A 26222-nucleotide genomic window follows, 5' to 3' on the forward strand; every position below is an offset into this window, starting at 1 on the left:
GTGCATTGAACCTCACAATTCCCCTGTGCAGTAAGGCAGTGCTGTTATCCCCATTTTACAGATGGAGAACTGAGGCCTGGAGAGGCCAAGGCCCAGATTTTTAACGGTATTTGGGCATTGCTGTGTTCAGCGTTGCAGCACCTAAGTCTCGCTTTCCCTTTTGAAAATGAGATTTGGGCTCCTAAATCAGTTCAGAGCTGCAACGCTGAACACAGCAATGCCTAAATACCTTTATAAATCTGAGCCTAAATGAGTTCTCCAAGGGGACCCAGAAAGCCTTTGGCAGAGCAAGGAATAGAACCCAACTATCCCAAAACCCCAGCAAGCACCCTGCCAATTGAACCATCTGTCCTGTCCAGAGCTAGCCTTACACACTGTAGTAGGTAGGCAGTGTGGGGTGCTCCCTTTTATGTATATATTGATTAAATTTTGATGATTAGTGATTTGTTTTTTCGGGGGTAACAATAAAATAGTGAGGCAGAAATAGTCAAGCTTGATTGCCTTTATTATTTAAGAATAGGTATACAATACTCAATCCTTATGGAAGCAACACTTGTAGCCGATGACAGACTGAATCCATCCTGGCCGGTCTGACCAATAACTCAGCTTTGCAGTCACTGGCAAGCTGTACTTTCCTTTCCTACTTTCCCTGGCAGTTACACATGATACACGCTGCCAGTGTCCAAGCACATATTGCAATATCCAGAATGGTCATACTGATGCAATTAGTACATTTTGCAGTTAAAAACACTTTTTCTGATAAACAGGACATTATCCTAGACCTTAAGCAACTAAACTTTCCGCTCTACTAAACTAAATTTTAGAATCCTAGGACTGGAAGGGACCTCGAGAGGTCGTCTAGTCCAGTCCCCTGCACTCGTGGCAGGACTAAGCGTTATCTAGACCAGTGCTTCTCAAGCTATCTGATGTGGGGTACGGCAATTTTCTTCTTTCCAATGTGCCGACGGACCGGCACTTTGAGTAGCACTGGTCTAGACCATCCCTGACTCCCACGCTATCCTCTACTTAATTATTCTTAAACTTGCTAGGGGTTTGGTTCACTTAACAATGGGCCTTAATGATTAACGGGGAAGCTAGTACTCCTATTTACCCTGCTTGACTTCCTGTCTGCAGGACTCTTGCCACCAACACTAAATTGACTCCAAAAAATAAACCACTCTCCCCAAGCATGCAGTCTTTGGAGACTCCGCTAGGGGATGAAGTAGCGATTTGGCTGTTAAAGGCTGAGTAGCACTGGAGAGAGATCAATAGACACAACCGCTTTTCCTGGCTCATTTGCCCAGCCGTCCATGTTGGTGCAGCGCTCTGAGTTTGTGGAAATGAATGAGCCCTGCCCTTCACGTTTTGCAGAGTATGCAGAGGGGGAATAGGTGGAGAACTAACATGGCTAGTGCTGCATGCAAAGTTGAAGGCTGGGCTGCCATGTTCAGGGTATGGATCATTGATTTCAGGGCAGAGAAAGAGACAAGGAAAATCCCACTGACCTGGAAGACTTGTAAAAGATCAACTGGTTTAAAAGTAAACACTTGCTATCTAATTGACAGCTGGAGCTTATAGTATCCCCACCAACAGACCTGGAGAGAGCTGCTTTCTTGTTCTCGGAGGATTAACCCCTTAGAGTCAAGGACGCTTTGTGGAAAACACATTTCATATAGAGACTTGTCTCTACTTATAGCATATAATGTCTGGTCTACCGTGTTCTTTCTGCATTGGAGATGGTTTAGTAATGTGGATGTGGGGGTTGACTTTCAAAGACACACAAGGTGCATTCCTGGTCCTATATATATATGTCCTCATAATAGGCAAAGGACAGTTAAGCAACCAATTCCCATTGAAAGTCAATGGGATTTAAGCACCTAACTCTTATCTGTGCTTTTGAAAATCTTTGCCTAGGGAGCATATCAAAGTTTGCGTCTAAGAAGTTTAGATATTCCAAAGATTCAGATCCCAGCAAAGCAGCTCTTTGCAAGTGAATAATGATGGAACAATACTTGGTATTATGTAGCTTCTATTCTATTTCCGGTTCTTCTATTACATCAATCACCATGCTATCTGTGTACCTTCCAGAAGTGCACCTATGATCCAAAGTATTTTATAAAAGTGGATAAATATATCCCATTCTACAGATGGTGAAACTGAGGCACAGAAGTAAAGGACCATTAAAAAAATTGGTCTAAATTACATGGGCAAAATATACCTGTGTGGGTGCAAAGTAAGTAATATCACACGCAAATGCCCATTTGCATGTGCAACCACACGCTTCGGGCCTGCAGTTTACCTATGCGTAGCTAGTCAAGTGTGGTGTGTTGGTTCAAGGTCTGGAAATTTTGACCCTAATTAACTTAACCAAGGACGCTGAGCAAAATCACTGACAAAGTCATGAATAGGATCCAGGATCCCAGACTCGCAATCAGCTGATCTAGCTACTAGATAAGACTCCCCAGGAGTTCTGCCATATACTCTATGAAGGCCATTTGGGCAAGATTAGACTCAGGCTGCTGTCTGCTCTGGGTGGAATCAGTGATCCCATGAGCCCTTTAGTATGAGTGGGGATTTTCACCACTATCCTTTGCCAAAATGCTCCTGCCTCTCTGTTTGTACAAATTGGGCTGATACCCAGGCAGAAGTGACAGAATTTCAAGGCTAGCTGCATGACCCTTGACCCTGTTTGAATATATGGTGGTTGATGATACTAATCCTAGAAGACACATACAACCCTTTTCCCCCTAAAGATATTAGACCACTTTAAAGAGGTGGGGGAGCCTCATCATCCAAGTTCTCACAGAATCGACGGGACATCAACCAAGTTGCTTAAGTTCTCACAGTGGTTCTGTAGCCGAGTCAGGAACAGAGCTCACGTGGCCTGTATGCCAGCCCAGGATGGCACTGCAAGACCAAGTTTACATAAGAGGATAAGAATAGCCACACTAGGTCAGATCAAAGGTCCATCCAGCCCAGTATCCTGTCTTCTGACAGTGGCCAGTGCCAGGTGCCCCAGAGAGAATGAACGGAGCAGGTAATTACCAAGTGATCCATCTCCTGTCGCTTATTCCCAGCTTCCGGCAAACAGAGGCTAGGGTCACCATCCCTGCCCATCCTGGCTAATAGCCATTGATGGACCCATTCTCCATGAACTTATCTAGCAAAAGGGGTTGCATAGATGCTAAGCAACATTGCTACAGCAATTTTGTGCCAAATACTCTCTTTGAAATAAGACCAACAGGTTGTTTCTAAAATTCTGCCTTTAAACATATTTATATGTGGCCACATATATTTTACATGTCTGCACAATGCACTTTATGAAGCCTATAAAAAACCGGATAGAAATTATCTATTTCTCCTGTACAGCCTGTCTCTTTTTGGGGGAGAGATAACAAGGAGCTATTTCATTTTGCTGTGTGCTGCCGGATGCCATGCTATAAATTGAGAAACAAAGCTCTTTTTGAAAAATGCTTCTGCCCCCCCCCCCATCCCCGCTTTTTTAATGCCATTGTAAACTGGGAAGACCCAGCAAACAGAAGACCTCATTTGCAGGCTGTCTGCCCAAAGTCCCTTCTGCTCCATTCTCTTGTTTGCTCAGTGTAATGAATGGGCTCTTTCAGCAGGAGGGATCATAACATTAATCGGGACTAAGCACTGCTTTGTTTGTTGAGAATCAGGAGCTTCCCCTCTGCAAACTTTGCCGCTCCAATATTCAGGAATGACTAGATCAAATTGGTGTCAATGTGCACTTGTTATAAATGAGACTGGCCGATCAGCAGCTCTCCATATCATCAAATATGCAGCATGGATATTTCATTATCAGCCTAATTCATAGTCTGAGGCCACGGCTGGGTGATTTTAGAAATTAAACTGTACTTTCACCTCTTAAAAAAATGCAGTCCTGGCTAGTCAGTGAAGTGGAGAGATTGCTGTGCTGCTGGGTTATTGAGTGATTGGGAACAGAGGAGGGGAGGGAGACATGAAGCGAACAGGTTTGTTACTGGCTTCACCTTTCATAAGCAAAAAATTAATCGCATCCAAAGCGATCTTGTGAATGAGGCTGGCAAGCTGTGCAATTACTGGAATGTACAGGCGTTAATTAGTCAATTGCCTTTGCCACACAGAGGAGCAGCTCAAGCCACTTGGAATTAGAATTCCAAAGGGCTTGCCCGTGTAGAGGCACAGATTGCAACCGTCACTTTTTTCCACCCATCGGCAGGGTGCGTTAGTGCACTGGGCTTCCAGCTCTGGAGACTGGGGCTGAAATAAACCAGGGGAGGCTATTCTACCTTCAATTCTGCCATGTGCTGGTTCAGTTCCTGGCACAGGTCTGAGAAGCCTATGGGACTGCCCTAACTTTTGCTCATGGTGATGGCTCCTATGGGCTGTTCTGGTAACTGGGTCACAGGAATACACCAGCCATAACTCTTCTCACCCAGCCATGCCTCACTGCACTGTGGGGCTCCTGGTGGGAGTGATGTTGAGTTGGCAACAGCTGCTCTGCATATGTCCAGGACTCACTACAAGAGGATTTATTCCCTGTAGGAGCCTTCTGGCAGATTTGCAGCCAGTGGAGCTGGCATAAAGTGACTGCAGAGCAGAGATGAGTCCCCTCTATGGGGCCTAGTTCCTCTCTCACATCAGTTTTGCAGAGACCTAGTAGCTCCACCGTGCAGCGGTTCCTGACGGACACCCAGGGGCATGGCAGGAGGGCAGTGGGCTTACACTGGATGGATCAGTTGAGCCCATGCTGCTGCAGCCCATTCGGGGCCCCGTCAATGCTGAAAGGGTTTGAACTAAACTAACGTGGGCGGAGACGGGATCAGAACTGGTATGACTGCAGTGTTACGTAGGACCCTCGTGGGGTGTTAGCACTTTTCTGCACACATACCAGACCCCTGACTACACTTGGAAGTGTAATTTACAAGCAAATTCCCTTGGGTACCATCAAATGAAATAACGTTTTCACCAGGGGAAGCCCTAGTGCAAAGAAGGGACAAGTGCCTGTACCCTGGGTCCAATGGAATGCAATGGAAACTGCTTTGTCAGAGATCAGGATCTAGTCCACAGTCCATAACTGGACAGGAAGTGGAGGGTGTGATGTTGCTTATCATTGTCATGGCGATTCAGTGGAGATGGCCAAAAGCTGTGTCAAGAAGCCATTATCCTTCCCCTTCTCCCCACATCCCTGTGACAATGGTTTGATTTGGATCCAGGTCCCAAAATTCAGTGGTCACATATTTCTAGTTTAAGTGGTATGTGCTCAGAGCTGCTCCAACAAATAATTAGTTATAGGATGAAGTCCTGGCTCATTGAAGTCAGTGGGAGTTTTGCCATAGACTTCGAAGGGTCCAGGATTTTACTTCCAGTTCCTGCCTTCAGGACTTTATTACCTAAGGGATGATACTAAAAAAACTTGCTACCGTGCATCATATTTGCCCCTGCTTAGAAAAGAATGCTAGTCTGTGATGAAGGCACTTGATTGGGACTCAGGAAACCTGGGTTCGATCGTTGTTGCAAAATTCCTGTATGACCTTGTGCAAGTTGTTTAAGGCTTGATTCTTAACACACACACGCACCCTCCAAGGTAGTCCTGTTCAAATCACTAGGACTACTCTTGGGAGTAAGTGGTAGTCAATGGGAGTAAAGGTAGCATAACCAGTCTTTTCATCAACCTGTGTTAGTTCCCTATCTGTGATATTAGTGCCCTACCACTCAAGTGTGTCATCCATTGTTTGTTAGATACCCAGACACCATGATGATTATCCCAGAAAGACCCATCGATAAATATTGTCCATATTCCCACACACTTTCATGGCATGGCTCATGGGAGGAAGCTCTGGGCTTGGTAGCTAAAACCAACAGGTAGAGCCAGAAGTAGGCTCAAAAATGCAGACCACCTACAAGAGATGTAGAAACGGAGAGAATTGGGAATAAGAGGGAGACAGCTAGAGCTAGGGTAGTTTGATTCTGATCCAAAGGCAATGGAAAGACTCTTAAAGGGCAGCAAATTAAGCCTTTTGCTATCACACAAATGCTACGTATTGGTTCCGGTTCTGGCCCGTCTCTAAGAACTGCTGTGGTCCATGTGGATGGAGTGTGGGTTCAGTTGTTGGATTTTGTTGGTCACTGTGATTTGGCATTTTCTGTGCATCATTGCTGGGAATACACTTAGCACAGGTTGGCTGGCACTTCTCCAGGCAATGATAAATGCAGATATTCAAGCCGCAGTGGACAATACAAGATGTTATGCCATACACCTGAATGCAGATAAGGTCTGGAATTGGAATCTTAGTAGCCCAAGACCGCAAAGCACGGCAGGTTGACACCATTAGGTGCTACCTTCTCCACCAGAAAAGCATTATGCTAAGACAATGGCTGTCCAGGCAGCAACAGGAGCACTGATGTCAGTACCTAATTCAGCAATTTTTATGGTTCTAAAGAAAAATAAATTGCCAACAGCATTGTTCCAGTGCTACCAACATGTTTATAGCTAGGAACCCACGTCTGCCTTTCCCCTCTTCATTGGACTCTGTTGGCCAGATAACTAGGGCTGCTCCTACTTAGCTGTATATGGAATACGTGATCTGCTACGAGACTGTAGGGAAAACCCAGTGCTTTTTACTAGTGAATGGCAATTTTTGTCTAACACGTCTTTTCTCTCTCAGCGATTAAAGCTCATGGTAGGTTGAGATTTTTCTAACCTGCCAAAGAATTTGGCCACTGGCTACCGGAGGCAGGAAAACTTTTGGGTTTATTCATGGCCACCTGTCATGCCCCCAGCTGAACAATAGTCTGAAGTTTGCTATTCCATAAATCAGTTCCTCTTGGACATCATAACTCTTCTTTATACGTTCCTTCCCTCTCATAAATAAACTTCATTCCATATGTATATACTGCAAGGGGAAGGCTGATTTGCAGCCCTGTTCAGGCTGAGGTGGCATTTCTTTGCCACTTGACAAAATGCTCAAGGATTCTTTCCAGCTTCTGGGTGTGCCAGGAAGAAAACTTGCTCCTGTGCTCCCCTGCCTCATCCATACCACACTGGGATGTGACCCACCGGACCTCAAGTTTTGCAAGGGTGGGATGCGTCAGGGAGCTTCAAGGAAGACTTTGATCAGGTGGGGGAGTGGTGGGGGAGTTTTAGTGGGTGGCACTCTTTCTTCTGAATCGGGATAGAATCATGTGGGGCTAGGGTGCACTGGAGATGCTGTCCTTTGGGATGAGACTTAACCATAAATGTCCAGGATGTTGGGTTTATTAAAGATTTCATGGCCAAATTATACACTCAGGTAATTATGTCCTACCCTCCAGTTTCAGTTGGATATGAGATTCTTCCTCACTTTCCTACGTAACTGGTTATGTGTATGTTGTATGTTAAACAGTTGCTACATTTCCCCCCAGAGCGGGATGCCTTTTAGTGGTGGAAGACGGTATAATGACCATACCTTGAGATAGCGTGCCTATTACAGGGCTAGAAGCCAGCAATTCTTGATCTCTAATCCTGGTTTGGACAATGAATTACAGCATGCCTTTGGGCAGACCACTTAATTTTCTCTGAACATCAGATTCTGATCTCGCTTACACCGGTGTGACTCAGAAGTAACTCCAGGGACTTCAGTGGAGATGCCCTGGCACAAAATCATTGTAAGGGACAGCAGAATCGAAATATTGTCTAATTCAGTCTATATATGGCACCCATCACTGTCATATTCTATCACTGAGAAAGCAAAATTATCTACATTTTACACAGGAGGAGCTGAGGCCCAGAGAGATTAAATGACTTGCCCAAGGTGAATCCAGTGTTTTAACCACACCATCCTTCCCCACTTGCAAATACTTAAATGCATTTGCTGAAATCTGCTCATTAATGGTTCTCAATCGATGCTGAACAAAAAAATCAACAATTCAGACCACACCAAAGCTTATTTTTCCCCTTCCCCTCTCCTTGTGTTGTATGTGTTTGCAGAGAGTGAGGATGTGGAACAACTTGGACGCTTGTCCACTAATACTAAGTACGCTGGGAAGTGAAGGAGGAATTCCTTCTAAGCTTTACCTCCGTTCCTTTTGACAGGACAAAGGAAGGATCAGAGGTCAGCTGCTAGAGTTAGACAAAAACCTTGTTTCAGCTGCAAGAGTGGAGCAATTTAGGTCCCTTGCTATCCGAATGAAGAATGGAGCCCTCCATTTTGCCCTCTGGCTGGTATTTTAATAGCAGATTAATAGGAAATAGGTTTAAAGAGGCAGCCTGCTTTTTTTTTTTCATTTATTTATTTAAGCGGTGGTAAAACTGAAAATTAGCAGTGGTGGCAGCTGTATCCATGGGACTCTGTGCTGAAATCAACCTCTACCACAAGCCCTGGACCCATGACATCTGTCACTTGAGCTAAAATGACTAACTCCATTGCAACCTTTCTGTATCTGGGCTTAGTCACAGCACGGAGGGGGGGGCACGCACTTCACGGGGGCTTGTGCTCGCTTCCCCTATAGTCCAACACCCTTTCAAAACTAGCTACTCTGTCTGCTCATGCAGATTTTAAGTGGGATGTTGTGTTTAGAGCCCTGAAGCCAAGTAACCCAATGAACAGGGTCTTAGGAACTTCTCCCAACCCAGCTTTATTCCTTACTTTCCCTTAACACATTCAGAATTGGGTTAGTACTTGTGCAATACAAATAAATAACCAAGAAGCCCCAGTCCTGGAGCAGAACCCTATTGTGTTAGGTGTTGTACAAACATAGAGCAAAAAGACTGTCTGTGCCCCCAAAGAATTTGCCATCTAAATATAAGACACAAGGCGACAGGTAGACACAGACTGACAGATGGGGAAGCACAAGGACACAATATTCGGCAGCATGATAGGCTGGAGTCTCAGCACCCTGACTACCTAACTGGAGTCAAGTTTTTTGCAGACATCCTGGCAAAAGCAAGGTTTTAGGAGGTACTTGAAGGAGGACAGTGGGGTGGCTTTGTGGAGGTTTTCAGGGAGTTCCTCCTACGTGTGAGGGGCAGCATAGGAGCCTGCCTCAAAATGCTTATTTTGAAAACACTCCCTGCAGATGCTCTCCCCCTCAATACGTAACAAGTCACCCCGCGAGGGTCTTAGAGGACATTCACAGCCCACAGAGCCTTGCCCAGTGGAAAACCTCCCAGCAATGTCTTCAGGTGGGGCAAGGGCTTGCCAAATACAAAGCACACTCTCATTAGCATTCGTGCACCCAAATCTGGTAAAATAATGGAAAAACACGGTCTGTCTGCAAAGAACCAGTTCACCAAAAGTTGGGAAAGGACTGTCAAACCTGAAAACTGACGTGTGTACCTTGGTCTTCACCACCCTCAGTTGAGTATTACAGTAGCATTGTGCTAGGAAAAAAATAAACCAGGAGAGAAAAAGGAGGGAAGTGACTTGTTTAAAGCCACTTAGCCTGGACAATAACTGATTCCCCTGGTTGCTAGTCCAGTAGATCCACATGGTTTCTCTTTGCTGCATGTGCTCCCCACTGGTGACAACTGTGCTGCACCATCTCTCTGAAAATCTTTCTCCTTTCTTTCCCCAGACCCTGAGTACTGGATTCAGCCCTGTTGTTTGTAGATGCAACTCGCGCTGAAGTCAGTGCTTCCAATTCACCACTATTACTCCTGCTTTCTGTCCGCACAGCACCATTGATTTCACTGCCGTTACAACAGCTCGTAGCTGGAGCAAAGCCATGGTGAACCAGGCCCAGAGTCTTTAAATCTCCTCTCCAAATCAGTACTTGCACGGCAGCTTGAGGGTGGAGCATTTGGGGAGGCTGTGGCTGGCGGATGCTGCTGTAGAAATAAATAGAGGTGCATGAGCACCTGTGAGTTGGTATCTGCTTCGCAAAGCTGCCCGAGCCCCATGGAGCAAACGATGTGCGCTCCGGCTGAATTACTGCCGCTGCCCAAATTATCATTTTGAATGGTTTAACTCTGCAACTTCCTCCGTGGAGAGCGAGGGGCGAAGATTAATCCAGAGCCAGGCACTTTAATCATGCCAACAAAGTTCTCTGTGAGGTGTTTAGGCCACGGGGACAGAGGTCACCCCGGTATAGCCCTGACATCCTCCCCAAAATCAGACTGGTAGCTCCACGTGGGAGGGGTATGCCAGGCAGCAGTCTCAGTCCCAATATCACCCCACCCTTATCCCAAAAGTTTTATGCAACTGTGCTTCATCCCACAGTGAAGAGCTGTGTGTGCCTGAGGGGGTAGGACTCCGCACACCTGCGTTCTGTTCCTGGGTCTACCACTTACCTGCTCTGTGACCTTAGGCAAACCGCTTCCTGTACCATCTTCTGCTATAAAGACAGCACATCTCCACTGGTTCTGTGGAGGGTCAAGGGTGGCTGAATACTCTGCAGGACTGGGTTCTTAGTAGAAAACCATGTGGTTTCTCTATTGAATTGGAGAGGCTGGAAAAAAAATAACCTTGGTGAGTGGTGAATCAATAGGAAAACAAATACTATAGTGAATTAGTGTGCAGCCTAAATGATGAGAAACTCAGAGATCCGGAAAACAAATCTCAGAGCAAGCACATGTGGCTGGCTGGCTGGACAGATAAATGGACAGACATCTGGCTCTCCCGCAATATTTTGGCCATGTAGACAAATGCTAGCTGTATATGAAAGTCAAATTAACCACCCACATGCACTGTACTTGCATCCTGCCTAGGACATTAACCTAGCTGTGCAAAGGCTGGTACATCATCTCACAGCCTCTCTCATTACCAAGCAACCAAGGTAAAAAAATAAAAAAATCTGTAACCACAATGCTGAGTAGCAACCTGACACTTGTATTTATTTATGTATATTTCTAAGCTCAGACCTTGTTCAGCAATCTCTCCCATCTTTATTAGAAGTCAGTGTTGGAACAGATGTTGTTTCCCTGCATCCTTGACTTTATCTTGATAAATAATCCAACATACTTAGCAGGAATCATGGTGTCTTTATTTAGAGATTAGAGTTTGAGATGTATTTAAACAGCATCAGGAGAGTTCGTAACCCTAAAAGTTTTCAAGCAATATTGATATTACAGAGAAGTCAAAGTAATTAATGTATCTAACTGTGTCACTAATCACTATATAATTTGAACAGTGTTCAGGGTATTTTATTATTTATTATTCCTAGAGGTGCCAATCAAAGATCAGGGCCACATTGTGCTAGGGTCCCTGATCCTATAACACAAAAACAGTCTCTGCCCTGAAGAGTTGACAATATAAGTGTAAAACGGGAGCCCTGTATGAAAATATGATCTCTTGAGTATACTTCCTTGCCTAACTCTGAGCGGAGTCCTCAGTAAAGACCAATTATACACACACATGTGTTTGGTACCAGGACTGGAAAATGATGAAGTGTGAATAGTATCCTGATAATTTTCTGATGTGGTGCTCGTAGACAGCTCCAGTCTTTTGGCTGCTGTCCCTAGTTTATCTAGTTCATAGCATTATTTGCCTCCTGACTTTTAACACAGCTGTCGTCCTCAGCTGCCTTTGCTGCCAAGAATTACTTTGAAATTGTAACTGAGCCAAATCAATACAGCTTTCACCTGCACAGCAAGCCAGTGGGGCGGGGAGGCAGAGTACTGAGCAACATGTACATTCAACGCATCTTACTGGGCTCCCAAAACATGGACAGACATTATTCCCACTTCTGCAGATTCCAAATTTTTGTTTCCCTGCCCCTCAACTCATTTGAGTGTCTTGACAGTCCAGGACAGACCTGCAATGAAATGAGCTTGGAACATCTCCATGGCAGTCATAGCATTTCGTCAGGCAGGTGACTTGCTGACTGCAAGGCTATGGACCCAATCAGCAAAAGGATAGCTGGTGCTGTCCAAAAGGCATGAATGAGCCTTTGGTGGCCCACTGAAGCATTAAGACAGAGCTAGGGAATTCAAAGGGAGTGCGCTTGTGGGATGAGTGAAATGAGTTGAATGAAATAAGACGTTGGTTATGGTCAGTTGCTCACAAAGAAAAAATGTGTATCTCCTGATTTGCACTAGTGATCTTAGTTACACTGGTGTAATGCCATGGAAGTCAATAGTTATTCCTGATTTTGACCAGTGATCTGATTTACACCAGTGCAATGTCACTGAAGTCTGTCAGTAGTGATTTATACCAGTGTAGTAGAGAATGGTATCAGGCCCTTAGATTACCTTTAAGCGATCTTGATTTTAAAAAATGTCTTCTCCAGGCTAGCCTGTGCCCTTGTCGCTCTCAGAAATACAGAACATAAAGCCCCCTCTAGCTTTATGCTCATCCTTCCTTCCCCTTAGAGCCAAGTCTGGTGCAGAGTGAAACCTCTGCTCTCTGGATATGCCACACCATGAGCACATGGATGATGCCTTGCCTCCATCTACTTCCACTTGTGGCCAGATGAGCTACTGTTAAGAGCTTGTACAGAAGGGTGTTCTGGTGGTTAAGACACAGAACTGAGACTCAAGTGATCTGGGTTTAACGCCTGCCTTTGCTATAGACACCCTCTGTACTCTTGGGCAAGTCACTTAACTTCTCTGAGCTTCAGTTTCCCACTTTTAATATGGGGATAATAATGTTTCAGTTTTCCTCCTGTTTATCTATTTTAAATTATAAACTCTTCAGGGCAGGGACTCTCTCTCACTGCATGTTTGCATAGTGCCTAGCACAACAGAAGCCTGATCTTGCTTGAGACCAATGGGTTCCACTGTAATACTATTAATAATATTATTATGCCCATTTCATAGATGGGGAAACTGAGAGACAGAGTGGGGCAGTGACTTGCTCAAGGTCACAGAGTGAGGAATAGAAGCCAAGAGATGTGGGAAGACAGCCAGTCTTGTTCAGGTCTCAGTGAAGCCAATGGAATGACACCTATGGGGAGATCGGTGGGTTTTGAATTGTGTCCTTCGTGAACTTCTGGAAACCACAGTGCCTGCGGTTTGACCCAAGCCATTCCTGGTGGTGGTCCCTGTTCCACTGCAGCTGCCGGCACGGGTAATGAAATAATTAATTATCAGCATGCCAGTGGGTTTTATTGGTGCACTTACTCCCCCTTTATTGGCAGTAGGAATGTACTTTGCTAGCATTGGTGCAGGTCTGGCACAGATGGCACATCAACCCCCTGCTTTTTGTGTGTGCGCAGGCGTGGATCTCATTTCACTTGTTTGCAATGAATTTACAAATCCTTTAAGCATGGAAAACTGAACCATCCCCCGGGAGAGACAGATGGAGGCAGAGGCATTATAAAGGCATTCAAAGCCGCTTTTTTGGTTAATATCTCTATGTGTACATCTACAGATGACTCATTAGTTTGTTTGACACTCCTGCCCTTCTCCTCTCTCTGCCTTTGCAGACACAGTGTGCTTCAGAGCTCCACTCGGAGGAAGTGCTTTCAAGGCAAAAGTGAGACCAACACGGGCAAACTGTTAACGCAGCCCCTAGGTGCAATCCCTGCCTTCAGTGGAACGTCTATTTCCTCCTCTTGTGGGGTTTCATTTTAACACTGGTTTCAGAGGAACAGCCGTGTTAGTCTGTATTCGCAGACTACCCCCCTCCCCCCTCAGACGTTCTGGTTAAACTTGGATTTATGCTGGAAATGGCCCACCTTGATTATCATGCACATTGTAGGGAGAGTGGTCACTTTGGATGAGCTATTGCCAGCAGGAGAGTGAGTTTGTGTGTCTATGGAGGTGGGGGGGGGGGTGAGAAGACCTGGAAATGGCCCACCTTGATTTTCATACACATTGTAAAGAGAGTGGTCACTTTGGATGGGCTATTACCAGCAGGAGAGTGAGTTTGGGGGGGGAGGGGGGGAGGGTGAGAAGACCTGGAAATGGCCCAACTTGATTATCATACACATTGTAAGGAGAGTGATCACTTTAGATAAGCTATTACCAGCAGGAGAGTGGGGTGGGAGGAGGTATTGTTTCATGGTCTCTGTGTATATAATGTCTTCTGCAGTTTCCACAGTATGCATCCGATGAAGTGAGCTGTAGCTCATGAAAGCTTATGCTCAAATAAATTGGTTAGTCTCTAAGGTGCCACAAGTACTCCTTTTTCATTTTAACACTGGATCTGGGACTGGAGAATAAACTCATACAGGGCCCAATTGTGATCCCCTTGCTGACAATCAGGAATTTTTGATGGAAAAAAATGTTGATTTGTTGTTTCCCAAACCATTCACAAACCAGTATCCGGTTCAACACAACATTGACTCAACATTTTTGATCAGTGTTTCCAGACTTTTCCAGAAGTCCCATTTTGACATTGCCAGACCAGAAAGTTTTAATTTTTGTGTTGAAACAACTTTTCATTGGTAAATTTACACTAAAAATAATTTTTTAAGTCAAAATAAAAATGAAACATTTTGACCCAAACCAATGTGGTTTTTTGGGGGGAGGGGTATTCAGTTCAGGAAAATTAAGATATTTTTTTTTTTACTTTTCATCTCAATTTGGAACAAATTTTTTTTCTAAAATGTCAGATTCTGATGGGATGGGAGAAATGTTTCCCACTCAGCCCTAGTGCTGGTGAACCATATCTTGGACCACCAGTGATCCCACTGATTCATCGGTTCCTAGATTATAAAGACAGAAGGATAATGGTGATAATCTAGCCTGACCTCCTGTGAAAACAGACCATGGAACTTCCCTGAATAATTCCTGTTGAACTAGACCAGATCTTTTAGAAAAACAATCTGTATCCAAACAATTAAAGCCAGTGGCTAAGATTCTGGCGCAGCCTAGAGGATGGGCTTTAAGGCACCTATATGAGAAGAGTGTTGTCTCCCTTTTAAATAGCCTGTGAACCCTCTAGTGGTACTTATCGTGTTCTGTGTTTTAGAAACCAACCGGCGCAGCAGTGTGCGTGTGTAGTTACGCCTTACATGTTTGTGTTTATTTAGTAAGCGTGGTTATCGGAACTCAACTGTGCCCCGGGTGGCTTCTTCCTATTATCATTGTGCAGAGAGAAAAAGACACAACACTGCCTTGGAGTCCTCCTAAATCTGGGCTGATGTGGGGGCCCAAGTGTAATGCAGGGCGTCCCGGGGGGAGAGGGGCTGCACTAAATTATGCTAGCCTCCTCAGGACTACCTATGGCTTACAGCACGCCCCAGAATGTGTGTAGCCATGCCTCCTGCCAGGTTTGCAGGAGTGCCCTGTACGCAATGAATTCTTCTCTAGCCCCTTGTGGGCTGTTTTGGACTGGAGCAGGAAGCAGATCCCAATGGGATTACTCATGGAGTTATGTTCTGGTCAATAGGATTGAAGGCAACATATGCCCCCCCCCCCCAAAAAAAATAGTAGCAACGCTTCTCTAATTCTCAGCGTCATGAGTCACTCTGTCTCTTTTGCAAATAACGTACAAGCAAGGGGGCTCCGGGTCTGCATGGGACTGGATCTGTATTGAAGGACAGCTTGCCTGCTGCTTAGCTATGTTACAGGAATCAATGTCTACTCTGCATCAGCTTCTTGCAAAGCCCCACTAAGTCCTTCTGGCTCCAGCTCCAAGGCTCACTTTCTGCCTCAAGTTTAATAAATACCTACACAGCCAGAAATTGATTTTCTAAAAATGTAATATGCGCACAAAACCCAACATGTATAAAATACGCTAGCGTCCAGGGGAACAATTGAATTTCTTTCCTGCCCAAAAAATCAATTGTAAAAGTGTATGTAAAAATACAATGACACTAAACTCCAAATAATTAGGTGATTGTGCTAAGCGAACATCTTATTTAAAAATGGCTCAGCAGTATGCGTCTGTAAGACACAATCTAATCAGAAAGAAACAGGAAATGTAGCAGTTTCCAGGTGAGCAAGCAGAAATGCAGAAGTCATTGTATGTAGGCAAAAATATATATATACACACATCAGGGTTGGAAATGACAAGGGGAGGAAAGGAATCAACTACACAGACAGGAATAATAATAACCCATTGCCATCATTATTCCTCCGTGGAAAGCATAGCAAAAAGAATAAGGGGAAACATGAAATTAAATCAAATATGATTACCAAATAAATAGAAAAGGACTGGCTGTTTTCACAAAGCATGTTTTGGCACCAGCACTTGGCTGGAGGAGCAGCAGAGAAATGAGAGAGCCTGGAAGGAATTGGACAGGAGTTCAGTTCCTGCAAACCAGCGTGGTAAATGGAGAACAGCATTTGCCACCCCCCAAGTGGAGGAAGAATAGTCCTGTGGTTCAGGCACTTGCGCGGGATTCAGGAGGTTTGAGTTCAATTTAGGGCTCTGCCACAGATTGCCTGTGTGACCTTGGGTAAATCACTTAATCTCTCTCTCTGCCTCAGTTTCCCATGTGTAGAATGGGGATAATAATCTGTCTTGTCTATTTATAGCTAGTTCTTTAGGATAGGGACTATGTCTGTGTACAGTACCTAGCACAGGGGAGCTCTTATCTCAGAAGGGGCCTATAGGTGCTACGGCAATAACGTTATAAAGAACAGGCCACTGATCCACCTGATCCAATATACTATCTACTGCCATAGAGGCACAGACCACATGTACCACATACCTAAGGACCTGGTGGCTCCTCCATCACCTGCAGGCTTTAAGACAGGACTGGGTGTCTTTAAAAGATATGCTCTAGCTCAACCAGAAGCTGTGGGTTTGATGCAGAAATTACTGGGTGAGGTTCTCTGGTCTGTGCTAGACAGAGGGGAGTTCCGACTGAATTTAAGCCCAGAGCTCTGCTCAGGTGAATATTTTCAAATCCACAGGAGCCTCAGCGCCTCCCACGGGGCTGAAACCCCGAGCCTTGGCGTGACCTGTGGGGCAGAAGCCCTGAGCCCCAGGAAATATTCGGTGAGAATTTAAGCCCTGGTTACTCAGGAGGTCAGGCTAGATCCGTGGTTCTCAGCCCGCAGCCCACTTGTGGCCCAATCTGCACGCAACTGCAGCCCATGTGACATCCTCAGGGCCATACAGGTAGTATATATAGTTAGTGACAGTTTTGTCTGAGTAAAGAATGCAGGAATTTAGTTCCTGGGGATCAGTTAACTAGTTTTAGGGTCATTTTTGAAATACCCCATTTCTGAAGCACTCCCTTGCTTAACGAGAAGAGAAATGGTGAAGGAACAAGGCATGCCATTATAAGTGGAAGCTGGAAAAATTACACTTTTGTTGCAAGGACATGTAAATGGAGGTTGGACTAGATGACCTCCTGAGGTCCCTTCTAACCCTGATATTCTATGGTTCTATATATCTTGTGTGGATGTGGCCCACATAACAGAGAGCTGCACCTGTGGCCCAAAGAGGTAAATAGGTTGAGAACCACTGGGCTAGATGACCATAGGGGTCCCTTCTGGCCTTAAATTTTGTGAATCTATCCCAGAAGGCCGCCCTACCCAGACCAATGGTCAAACATTTGCAGCCAGCTGAGGAGCCGGAATTAATAGCCCCCTGGTTTCCATAGGAGAGGGCAGGAGGCAGAGCTTGACCAGTAAAAGACCCTTGACTCAGGAGCTGACTCCTCTCTCTGGGTTTCTTGGCTTTCAGGACTCTCTGCAAGGTCTCTCTGTTTGCTTAGGTGTCCCCTGAGGCAGTCGATAGGGAGGCGATGTGCTTGGGAAGCCGCCTTGCGGGTGGGAATCCATCAGGATCTTTTGCATGTGGCTTTGTAAATAAACAACATGAATTATTAACAACAAAACAATAATGATAGTTCATCAATAATACATATCCCAAATGATCGGCATCCTGAGTGCCAAAAGGTGCTTTTAATCAAATTAAAAATTAAAATAAGAAAATAATAAGTAAATCTCATCTAATATCTCCCCTCCTGTTAAACCAGAGCAATCGAATGGTCTGTCTACACTGGCATCCTACCTCCCTGCCTATGCTGGCATCCTACCATTTCAGACAAGTAGCCTATATAAACCAGTAACCCCCTGAAGGCATGTCTACTCTGCAAGCCGAGGTGAGCCTGCAGCATTTGGAGACCCAGCTGAGGTAGCCGTGAAACTGTGGCAGCAGCATGGGCTAGCTACTCAAGTGCTGTCCAGGGTCCCGGGAGGGGTTGACCAGACTTTGCTGCCACGGCTTCATTGCTTTTGTTGTTTGTGGGAACAGGTGGGAATCTTTATTTTTTAATTAAAAAAATCCTATTTTCATGCAAATGTCCTTAGCAATAAAGACTGAGGAAGTGAAATGCAATTATACCAAGATACCTGCATCTAAATAAGTTGCTTTTTTAAAATAAAAAAATAAATAAATAACACAAAATCCACACGGCACCAGCTGCTCTTTTAAACTTCTCTGGCTTCCAGTCCTGAGCTGCTCCCATCTCAAAGTTTAACAGCTCTCATAATCAATGAGCACAGGAGCCCGTGGTAGGTTAGTCATTCATCTTTCCCAATGGGTCATTTATCACGTGTGGCGGGTGTATTTGGGAAAGGGGGGGGAAATCATGATTGAGCCTTTTCTCCTTGTTAGGATGCAGCTTGGCTGTGAAATACCCAGCCACCCAGTCTTCTCCCTTAACTTCTGCAATGCATCTCCAGAGCAATGGGCCTGATCCGTAGTTCACTGAGCTCAGTGCATTCCTGTAAGTAGCTGGGAGACTTTCCACTGACTCCAGTGGGTTTTGGATCAGGGCATAGGAACTGCTGTATGTGTACATTTAATACTAATTCCTCTGCCCCCTCCCTATCCCTCTGGCTACCATTGCGCTGGTTTGCAGAAGGAGCACCTGATCCTGCTGCTCCTGAATTCAATGGCAACATTCACATGGGGAGGAATTCTGAAAAACAAACACAAACCAAAACCACACCATTGAAATCCATGGCAAAACTCTTGCCAAGTTCAGTGGGGCCATTGGTTTTGGTGGGCACAGGTTCAGAGCCCAATGCGCTGGGTGTCCTCAATCCCCGCAGATTTCTCTGACCATTAGGGTGCTGGGCCCTATGCCAGACTTGCCTCTGATTACCGTGTTGCTCTTTTGTCTTTGCTCAGTTATTGCTCTTATTTACTCTGTGTTGGCAGGGAGTGATTAAAGCACCAAACACAGTAACATTCATAGTGCAGGGAGTGTGGTCTGGACAGCGCCGGGGACTGCCGTTTGCAGAATAGATGTAGCCAAAAGAGCAGCCGCACCAGGCTGCCACTGTGCCTTGATTTCTGAGCTGGAGGTACCATCTGTAAGACCTAGCAGGAGGATTTGGTTTCTCTTCCACCCTCGCCTTGTCCACTGTGACTCAGGGCGCTGCTCTGGGTTCTAGGGCTTTGACCTTTCAGACTACGAGTGCGACTCTGGCCCAGCGTGGTGAGTGACTGTGGGCTTGTCTGGAGCTGTGCCTTTGTATCGCTTCAGTGTCGATGCCACCTACACTCTCCCATCAGCATAGGTCATCCACCTCCCTGAGTGGCGGTAGCTTTTCTTCCATCGACCTTGTGCTGTCTAAACTGGGGGTTAGGTTAAGTCAGCTGAGCGACGTCCGTCACTCATGGGTATGGACTTTTTCCCTACCCCTGCATGACAAAGTTGGGTCGACCTAACTTTTCAGCATCCCATCAGCCAGTTTGTGAGGGAGAGTGAGTAGCCTTAGGCTGGCTCCTCACTCTGCACTTGGCAAGTATCCCTACATGAGCCAAACTGAGGAGAGAATTGGTTAAGTACCAGGTGATAAATCAATTAAGAAGGTGAGTCAGCTCACCCAATAAGAACAGTTAAAAGAGAAACAGGGAGGAGAAGGGAAGGCTAGAAAGCAGGGCAATAGAAGCATGGACTCGCAGGGAAATGTGATCTTCCCTAGGGAGAAGGTAAAAGCCTTATGTTGTAGGGGAACAAGGACTTTACAGCACACTGTAAGTAAAACATTTGGTGCTTAGCTTGCGTGAAGACTGTTTGCAACCAGGAATCCAGGGTGAGGGAACTCCACCCTGTGACATGGCTGTGTGGTAGAACGGGTTCTGGGGAACCTCCAGGTATGTCTACACCACAGTTAAACAACTATGGCTGGCCTGTGTCAGCTGACTGGACTCGGGGCTCAGGCTTTGAGGCTGTTTAATTGCAGTGTAGATCTTCGGGGACCTATTAAAACTGCAATTAAACAGCACTGAGCCGGAGTCAGCTGCTGCAGGCCAGCCGCAGATGTTGAGTTGCATTGTAGCAGGGTCTGTCCCAAAAAAACACTGCTGCAAATGGTTCTAAGTGACCCCAGGGCTGACAGCTCCAGGAGCACAGGTGAATTAACTGCAGATTTCCACTGTCAGGGTGGGAGACTTGGGCCCTGCATTTTATTCTGTTTCCTGAACTTGATTGTCCTCTGCATCATGTTTCCTGCTATAAACTGAAAACGAGAAAGAGCAGCTGAAGGTGAGAGAAGAGGGAGGGGAAAAAAATCACCTGCAAACACAAGCAACACCCACGTCCGGCTCTGACACCTCATACCTGGCTTTCATTCCTCCCTGACCAGGTGCTAAAATTCAGGGCCTGGTTCCACTTATTTCTGACAGTTGCTAGGAAAGTGAAAACACTCTGAAGCCCAACAGCTTCCCCCCTAAACATCTCAGACCAGCCGTGTTCCATCCCCTAGTGAAGAGAGTGAGAAATGCAGGGGGCGGGGGAATGAGATGGAAGGGGACATTTGGCCAGGAGTGTAATGTGAGTTGACAGGTTAGTTTAAAAAAAACCCAATGAAATGCAATTCTCCTCTGTTCAGAAAATGAGGAGAGAAAAAAATCCGTGGAGGTGGATGGACTGAGTGAGGTGGGTAGTTTCATTCTCCCTGCCCCCCTTCTCTCCTGCATACAAGAGAGGTCAGCGCTCAGTAGCCCCCGCCGGGGGGGGGGGGAGAGAAATAATAAATGGCAAAGGGGAAAGAAATAGAAAGGATCAAGCTATGCAATCCCTGTGTACTCCTACGAATCAAATACGTTCAGGACCACTGGAAAAGTCACAAGTAGGTTTAGAGGTTGGGTTTTTATTTCCTTTCGCCTTTTTTACAATTTCCGTGGTTCATGCATTTTACAAAATCCCCTTCCCCTGTGCTCCTCTTTTGATCTTTTTTGGTGCACTGCAGCTGTTAACAAAAAATACATCATGTTGGAGACAAAGTGAGTGTGTGTGAGTGAGTGAATGCACGCTCCCTCTTCCAGAGAGGAATCTTGAGGAGAAAAACGAGTGATCTGAATTGAGAGAGAGGGAGGGAGGGAGAAAAAGCAATGAGGGAGAGCTTTGATCCCACTATCCATGACTCTCTGCCTTTCCGGGGTTGGATTGTTCTAATACAGAGGGGTGTTGGGAGGAGGATTGTCTCCTGACTCGTCACCCCTACCCCCTTCCATCTCCGCTGGCCTAGTGACACAGTGCCTGGTTTTCCTCTGGCTTACATACCGGTTTTACAACTGTGCAGCGCCATTGTGTCATTATTTACATCAGAGTGCAGAGTAGGGGAGTTAAATGCCACTCTTTTTGATTTGCTCAGTTCCTCCACTGCTGAGTCTGGGTTACACAACCTGATCTGTGCCCAGTCCACAGAGGAGATGGGTCTGTCAAGCTGTATTGACTCTTGCTTTATGCTCTGGATCAGTCCCCAGCATTGGCTGAGAGGGCAGCTACCACACAAGTAGGATTTGAACTGCTCAGAACCCCTTATGGGATGGCTACCATCTTAGCCAACACCAGGAATTAAACCTAGCAACCACTGGTGCGGGATGCATATGAATCCCTACAGGTTGAGCTGAAAAGCTAGGTTCTCAGCCTGGTAGCTCTGATGGGCCCATCAGAGCTATGTCTGCATTTGAGCTGGCGGGTGGGATTCCCAACATGTTCCAGTTAGCCCCTAAAAAGAGCAGTGTATCTGCAGTGGCATGGACGGGGGCTTGGGTCAGGCCGGAGCGTATTCAGGGCAGCTGAAGGTCCCTAAATGTGGGGGGCAACTGGCACACAAACCGTGGCCCCACCACTGTGCCACCCCTTCCCCAAGGCCTTGCCACCCTTTCCCCCTAGGCCCCACCCTCACACCACCCCTTCTGCCCTCGCCTCACCCCTTCCCCCCCCAAAACCCTGCACCCCGTGCATTCCTTTCACACTGTCCCCCCTGGTGCTTGCCATTACAGACGGTAAATGTGATGGGGCTATGGTCTTCTGCCTCGCCCCCCCGCTCCCTGTTCCAGCACCCTTGCCCTGGGTACATACTCGACAGGCCATGCCGCCGTGGAGACGCTGCTATTTTTAGGCACGAGCAAACATTTGGAGCTAGTCTAAATATGTCGACACAAACTAGGAATCTCACCTCCCTGCTCAAATGTAGACATACCTGTATTCTCTGTGGATTAGGTGATGTGGGGGGCTTCGAACATGCTGAGCAGTTGGTTACGCTTATACAATACCTGGAGTTCGGAACTGGTGGTGTATCCTAGATAAGACGTCCCACTAAGCAGAACAAGTGGTTCATTTCTTTGGCAGGGAGGTGATGTCCAGTTACTTCATGAATCCACCTGGAATGCAGCAGCTTTGCAATTGCCCCGTGCCTTGCAGAGTGAGCCCATGAAAGGTGGGTGCAAACCACTGCCCTTCTGCATCAGGAGTGACTTCACACCCAGCCCACAGTGGCATAAATGGCCACACTGGGCAATGGGGACCCTGGGCGCACATGTTCCGATGCTGGGTGTCTCTTTCCTGCCCTGGAGCAAGACTGTGTAACTCAGCCAAAGTGATTTTGATGGGGTATACAGCTCCACCCTCCCTGACACTGAAACTATTATTGATGGGAACTAACTACCTGCCCCCGGTCAAGCTCAACAGAGGCCAGCAGCTGAATGGACCGTAGAAATGGAACTGCCGCTCAGCCAGAGGTGGTCCTTTGGGGTCAGGGTTGGAGCAGTTCTGCTGGAGTCAGCAGATGAGGAAAACTTGCCCTACCCCTGCCTCTGTTACCTGCTCAGTAATAGCCAGAGGCCTTCGCTCTATGAGGCTTCCCCCCTCCACCAGCACTGAATTCAGGAGGGAAAGATTGCCACAGCAGAAATTATATAGGTTTCAAACAAACAAACAAACAAAAACAGGGGTTTAGCTGTGACAGGATGGGGGTAGCTGAGATTAGCTTTATAATAACTGTCCCTGTTGCTCTGGTGCCTGCCTGTTCCTGGAAACAAACACTTGTGTTTTCCTCCCAGGGCTGATTATGCGAAGGTCAGTTTTGCCCCTTACTCTCCAAACACATGCGGAGTCCAGCTGAGCTCTCCACCTGATTTCCTATGCATTGAACTTCACAACCCTGGAAGACTCTCTGACAAGAAGACATGAGGCTTTGGCCATTATTTTTCTCTCTCTCTCTCCCTTCTCACCCTTCCAAAAGAGGATTATGGGTTGCACCTATTAATTCTAGTCCTGAAGCACTGAATGGAACCTTTCCTCCTTGCAGAGTGTTTTATAACCTGCTTCCTCCCAAATCCCCTCTCTGTCTGGAAGTGTGCGTGTGTGTCCTTCCTTGGCTCAAGGAGAAATTGTTGGCAACAGAGTGAGGGTAGCAAGCAGCACGATTCAGGCTCTTCATGGCCGAGAAAACCCTTCCCCCCCCCCCCCCCCGTTAAATAACACTTAGTTCCTATATGTCACCCAGGGATCTCAAAAGCACTTTAGAAATGCAGGTATTTGTTTGCATCTATGGTACAGATGGGCAGACCAAGCCATGGAGAAGTGAAAGTACTTGCCTATGGTCACGCAGATTAAGTCAGTGGCAAAGCAAAGACTCTCAGGCTCTTGTATCAGCTGCTAGGCAATGCTCTCTCTTGGGTTCTGTGCTATTTTGAGAGAGACCGTGGCTCTGCATTGCCTTTACAGTAACGCAGAGACCAGTAATTTAAGAGGAAGGAGGCCCTGGGCTAGGCCTCAGAAACCTGGAATGCAATTCTTGGGTCTGCCATTGACTGCCAGCATGACCTTGTGCAAACTGCTTAATTTCTCCATGCCTCAGGTCCCTAGCTGTAGAACTGAGATGATCATATTCCCTTTGTCTGCTCTGTCAGCACTGTGCCATAGGGACTGTCTTACAGTACAGCACCGTGCACATCTCAGCTCTGATCTAGTCCTACTACAATATGAATAACTAACTCTGAATACAGCTTCTGAGGGGAGAAGTATCTGTACTGGGCTCCTATGCCAACACTGAGCAAAGTCTGGCTACATCCCTGCAAAGTTAATTTGGCAGCATCGAAGCTCAACTAGAGGGACTTGCATCCAATCCAGCAGCACACGAAAAACATAGGTCTGATTTTATGTGCGTACTGGTAACCAAATGCATCAAAGTTTCCATGTCCCAGGTTGCTCTGACCTCCCCTGTCACTTGTTCACTGCGTTGGTTTGCTTCTTCCATGTAGTCTTCTGTCTCAAAGCTGCCTGCAGGCGAAGCAAGCAGAGAGGTGCACTGAGCTTTGTAAATGTCAGCAGCATGCTTTATCTAGGCATGCCCATGTAAACTCTCCTGACCAAGTTGTTGACTGGATTCAGATGGGAGAGAGGTGAGAAGGGGATGCAGGTAATTAGCAATCCTATTGCTCCACTGCTATGGTTTCCTTTTTATCTCTGGCTCCTTCAAGGGGCTTGTCAAACAAGGCTGTGAAATGCAGTCCAGCTCCCACAGCTATTTCACTACTCCTGCCCCACCCCGGCAGATGGTTATTGTTCAGAGGTGCCTGTTATGGGGACCACGGCTCCCCCAGGGTGAAATGGAAGCCAGCAGAACCCTCTTTCTTCCCAAGCAGGTCCCTGCCAGGTCAACACCATGGACTTCCATGGGGCAACGTTAGAAAAAAAATGAACTATGTTGGACTAATTAAGTGGAAAGTAAAGATCTTTTTGTGAATGTTTCCCCTGAGCAGAAATTGATACCTAGTCATTACACCATGACTGTTCTTACTAATGAGGCTGAAACTGGGCAAAATATTTATACAGGATTAGGTGTTGTGAAAAGACTGGAGATAAAGGAAGCCCCTTCTATGCACTAGGGAATGAAGCACTGTTCAGAGGTGTGTTTGATAGAAGACATTGATCTCCAGGGCTGTCTGCAGTGCCGTAAAACAGCTACAGGCAAGGGCAGTGCCCCGGGGGGGAGCATGTTCTGGGAGCCTGGATTCTACTCCTGGCTCTGTTAGTGTGTGATGGCTGCCATCTTCTCTGACAGGGACTGCCAAAGCTGAAAGCATGACTTGTGATAACATGGGCTAGAGAGCCAGGGCTCCTGAGAGCCTCTGTAGATTGGGCACAAAGGGGGATTGGTAACACACATTGACTCGCAGGTTACATTCGCAACTGGCTATGTGACCATGGGCAAGTCACATAGGGCCAGACTTTCAAAAGAGTTCACCAAGCAGGCCCCTTGGTGACACCTAATGACAGATTTTTCAAAAGATCTCAGTCCCCACAGTGCTGAGCTGTCTCGAAAATCTGGCCCTTAATCCTTATGTACCTCAGTGTCCCCACTGGTTAAAAGGGGAACATCATACTTCCCTTCTTCCAAAGGGGCACTGTCCTGTTGAATTCCTTCATGTCTGTAGAATGCTTTGAGCTTCACAGCTGGGAGGCCGTAGAGAAGTGCAAAGTGGAACTACACTGTATAAAAGGCCTCTCTGACTGGAATGCCAGCTAGAGTCAGTGAGGAGGAGTCCAGTCTCCATGACCCATTCATTCCTTCACCTCTCAACCGAGAGGAGGGACAGTTAGTACCAGTTCTGATGCTGGTTTCTGTGATGGGATCAGTAGTCCCAGGATCTCACAGGCCACTGGGTCAGGAGTGACTTTTGGTTGTATAGCTTCTTGCCCCCTCTCCATATCTATTTGTAATCTGTGTCTGTATAGCGTGTACACACACTCTCTCTCTCTCTCTCTTCCTTTGTTATTCCATTCATCTGCCTCTGTCAACCACTCTTTTTTCTGCTCCATCCTTCCTGTGATGTTGCCGCTCAATTTGGAGCTCGGCTTCTTGTCCTTTGCATTTTGTTCGCCCCTTGGCCCTGCCTTGTGCTGTTGCCTTCAGCCTTATCTAGTGTAATATTGATTTCTTTCTTTTTTAAACAGAGTACACAGCGAAATCAATGATTGATGAGACAGAGCGAAGCAGCAGCATCCGAAGGACTGGGTTTGGAAGCCAACTGAATCAACATCCTAGAGCATAGCCGGTTGGGGAGCTAGGTAACAACCTGAGCAAAAATCTGCTGTTTCTGGTATAGCGCATGGAATGGAGAATCTGGTATGGGCAGACATAGATCAAT

The 26222-nt window shown here is 46.4% G+C and overlaps 1 long non-coding RNA gene across 1 annotated transcript in view; it reads right to left on the bottom strand.

The window, feature by feature from the left end:
• Positions 1–542: 542 nt before the first annotated feature.
• The window catches only part of LOC125626535 (uncharacterized), a 33470-nt gene continuing 7790 nt past the window's right edge, over positions 543–26222 (bottom strand). The window contains exons 2-3 of the long non-coding RNA XR_007353794.2: positions 10274–10431; positions 543–9811 (exon numbers count right to left, since the gene is read on the bottom strand). This is a non-coding gene — a long non-coding RNA (uncharacterized LOC125626535). The remainder of the gene's footprint in view (positions 9812–10273; positions 10432–26222) is intronic.

Source organism: Caretta caretta, chromosome 26 (assembly GCF_965140235.1).
Source record: "Caretta caretta isolate rCarCar2 chromosome 26, rCarCar1.hap1, whole genome shotgun sequence".
NCBI classification, from domain to species: Eukaryota; Metazoa; Chordata; order Testudines; family Cheloniidae; genus Caretta; species Caretta caretta.